The sequence below is a fragment of the Rhea americana genome, unplaced genomic scaffold, assembly GCF_003343005.1.
Source record: "Rhea americana isolate MKP2758 unplaced genomic scaffold, rheAme1 scaffold_51, whole genome shotgun sequence".
Taxonomy (NCBI): Eukaryota; Metazoa; Chordata; class Aves; order Rheiformes; family Rheidae; genus Rhea; species Rhea americana.
The window spans coordinates 2,853,074-2,857,456 of NW_028186657.1; positions in this window are offsets into that span (position 1 = coordinate 2,853,074).

The following is a 4,383-nucleotide window of genomic DNA, read 5'->3' on the forward strand; positions in this document are numbered from 1 at the left end:
CATCTGTCATTATATACGATCTGTGTGTATACATTTGAGTTATCCACGAAATTAAAAATTCAGTGAAGAAATTACTCAGGCATTTGATGAGTAATTTCAAAAAAAAAAAATAAAGTTCCAGTATGGAATATAATTCATCTTAATCATCTTTACCGCACTGAAGACACACACTTCACAGGTTGCTTTTAAACACATTCCCATGGTGGTGATGGAGCCTCTGCCTCCCTCGAGCATTTAAGTTCATTAATACAACCCCAAATGTTGTTAACACCTTTCTATTATGCTTTCCTGTCATAATGGAGAAAGTAAAATAATATTATGTAAAATAATACATATGGAGATTAACTGTTATCCTAACTTGAAATCACGGTGACTGTGATAGTGTATTGTGCTCACTGCAGGACCCAAGAGCACATGAATGTTTTAGGTGACAAAACAGGTCCAGATTAGAGACTTCGTTGCAAAAAGCTTTGTCCAAGTGAAAGATGTAGACAATGTTCTTATGATCCAGTGACTCACAATGCAGAGAATGTCTTCTATTAGTGTTGTGATTAAAGCTCAAAATATTCTAGAGATTTGCAAATGAAGAACACCAAAAACAAATGACTATCCATTTTAGCTGAATTGTTAAGTTCCCTTGGGTTTGTAGAAGCAGAATACAAATTTCTGAAGTATGTTCCTCTTCCATTAGCTTTTTTGCTTTTTCTATTCTCTCCAAATAGAGGAAGCAGAGGCATATGACAACTTTTAGAATATATCTTTAGATTACATCTTTCAGAGCATTTTAGCTGAAGCCTGGACAGGAATGTGTTTTCTCTGAAAGAGTGAAGCTGTGAGTTAAGTGAAAGAATTTGGATCAGTATGAGATGAATGTTTGGTTCAGGCTTTCTTTTGCTTCATTTTGTTTCTCTAATAGGAATAAATCAGAGTTCACAGAATGACTGACTAGTACAGAAGAAGAAATAACCTTAGGATTCAGTTCCCTGCTGGGAAAACTAACCCTCAGCATGTGCAGGCTTTGATTTTTCATTTGCCAAGTGGCAATAGCAATGTCCAGGGTGTAGTGAGGACATACACATTGTGGGCTCTGGCAGGTTTAGCTACGATGAATGCTGGAGGTAAGGAAGGCTACAGATAGTCACTTCAGTGCTACRTTTCTGCAGTCTTTTTCCTTAGCACATCCTTCATTAACTGTCTTGCACTCTCTTGTGTGTTAGTGTCTCTCTATTTTATTTCCCCTCTGTGCAACAAGCAGATATGCTCGTGAAAAAACATTGCTTTTTTATATGAGGCTCTGGCTGCCGTGCTAATAGAGCTCTTTTAAAAGCATTATCTGCCTAGAAAAGGCAGGAGTGCTTTCCAGTGAGACTTCAAAGAGCATCATAAACTGTTTGGTTCTCACAACAGGACCTCTTCTACCTTCTCAAAGTTCCTGCTAAGCATTTTCTGCATTTGTATTTCCAGATCTTCTGCTTGGGGGAAAGGGAGAGAGGGAATGGTTTGTTGTTTAAACCCTTTTAAAGTAAACTTTTCAATTTTCCTGCAAACACATGAGCTAGCTACCTCCAACATCAAGAAGCCTTTATGCTTTGTCCTCTCTTCCCTTCCCCAGTGAAGAAGTGGAAAAAGGAAGTATAAAACCCTGATTTCTTTCTGGAATTTATTGGGCCTGCCAGGATTGCCAGAGGTGTCTCTAAATGCCTAAGCCTTTTGATTTCCAAAAACCAGCACCCAAAACCAGAAAAATGAGGAAAGAATTTTTAGCATAAGATTTAGATACGAATAAAATTATTCAAGATATGATTACAAAAAAAAGACAGTGTTAGGCAGGATTATAATCTACCCGGCTTCTAGACACAGACCTCTCCATAGCTTTGAGGGCTCAGTGGAAACCTCTGGAGGAAGAGCACAGAAAAGCTCATGGCTGAGTTACTGCATCTTCCTCTGAGGTAGCTGCTTCTTGCTGCTGTTAGAAATGAGATGCTAGATCAGAGCCTTGCACTGTGCTGGGATGGTAATTCCTTTAGACTTGTGATTCAGAAGTGAAAATGAAATAATCAAAGGTAATATACTGAGAAAATAGGGGATAAAGCTTTGCTGATTTAATGTAATATCACCTAATGCCAGAAAATAACTCTTCCTTATTGGGCATTACAAACAAACCTGCATCATTCATCTGCATTTTGTTATATATCATAAATGACTTTCTATTTAGATAGAGCAAACCCCTCTGAACTGGGACTGGGTTCTGGAAAAASGACACTATTTTCTCTTTCAAAGCATCTTTGCTTCCAGCTGCTGCTAGTAGGTTCTTTAACAGTGAGGACCCAGTCCTGTGATCCAAATCAGACCTCCCAGAGCAACGCCGCTGGGTCCCAGCCTGCTCTGAGCTCTCTTCTGTCCTCTCCGACAGATGCAGGCAGAGGTCTGGGCGTCAGGTGAATTGCGTGGTGGACGGCCCTGTGTTCTTCCTTATGCACTTTGGGGGCCTATTTTTCTTACCCTACAGGGTACCTGTTCCTGCCAAATGACTGACAATTGCGCAGTGTGTGTCTGCTCATGGGACTGTCCTGTGAGATGGAGAAACATGGGAACATGTCTGTCTGCATTTCAGTTGCATGAGAACTGTATTTCCTGTGGCTTGAGAGGGTAGAGCTATTCATTAACCAGCACTACAGCCTGCTTATATCAGAATTTTAGGCACTGTTGACTCGACAATTTCAAATTGGTCTATATATGAATTTTAGAGATTTACTTCTTGTGTGAAGCTATGATTAGGGAGAGCATTTTAGAATATAAGATGCATCAGAAAAATACTGTTGTTTTGGAGGCACACACAACTGCTCCATTTCCAAACCTGGCGTGGTTTGGATGAGAGTATAATAACAGCCCTTCTTTGTATGATTTCATTGTGAGCTCTCAGATAACACATTTCATTTCCCRAACCTCTCGAAAGCACTGCAAGACCTGCCGCTGGAGAATAGGCCAGTTCCGACTTGTTGCTGTTATCCCAGCCTCAGAGGACACTTAGCAAGCGTACAGAGTACGCTATCCATCTCCCCTTCACCCAACAGCAGCTTCAGTCAGTTAATTATTTTTGGTACTGCTGCCCTAGAGAATGCTTTAACTATGAGGTTTGTATCTAGTCACGACAGGATAACAAACAACAAAATAAATTAAAGTCAAAAACAGTGAATTTGAGGAGCAGACTTTTGAAAGAACTCTTCTGGCTTTGCACTCACATTGATGGGGCAACGTTTCACAGTGTTGTCTCAGTTTTACAGCTATGTGTGTTCTGGTGGCTGCAGAAAGACTTGATTCACATTTTCAGCAAAAGTCCCTTACAATGCCCATGGTACTTCATCCTCCCTTGACCCTAATGACTTGTAGAAAGCAGCTTCTACCAGAAATACTCTGGGCCTCTAGAAAGGCTTGTGAAACTGGAAGCCTTGTTATGGTCATTGTGGACTGACTAAGGGTGATAAACACAGACTAACTCTCTCAAAAACCTGAGCTTTTGAAAGACCAGCCTTGCCTGTCCTCTCCCTGGCCTGGCTGTGCAACGTGTCCTATCAAGCCCTGTCAAACCACCGGCACCTCCCCTCAGAGAGAAACTCTTGGGTGGGAAAACACCACTGCTTCAGATGACACCAGGTTTAATCAGAGTTAACGAGCTTCAGAGGAGTTTTRTTAAGGCTAAATACTTATTTCCTCTATTCTAGTCGGACTTGGGCTGAATTAACTGTCACAGGACATGAGAGTTACAATACAATTCTTTACTTTATTGTAGAGTTTGACTCTAATAGAGTCAAAAGAAAAGGTGTACTGGAAAAAAAGCCACTTCCTATATACAACTAAAGCCGTAGATTAAGGACAATATCCCTCTTCAGCAGATACCTCCTGGGGTGTGAAATCAGGTTAAACTCAGTTTAGCCTCCAAGATGCATTCACAGATAGCAAGACTCAGGATGCCACATAGCCAATAAATTAGCTGTTATGAGAATAGTAGCTCCTAATATTTGTGGTTGTTTGCCAGTTAACACTGATAAATATCTTTCTTTTAGGTATCTGCACCTGGAAATGGGTGTATTTGTGGGTACAAATTGAGAGGTCCTCAGATTTTAGCCATTATTTTGCAAAATAATGCAATTGAAACTAAGATTTTGGTAGCAGGTAAGACCTTGCTAAACTCTTACATACAGATTACCATGAAAGAGGAGGGATGGGAAATGCATCACTCCGAGCATAAAGATGGAAGCTTTTGACTGTGCATTTTTTTTCCTTTTTCTAATACCTTGAAAAATTGAGGAGGAAAATGTAAACCTCTACTGCGAATTTGTTGGACATTGGACTTTGTTCCTAAAAATGCACATGATCCTCTGT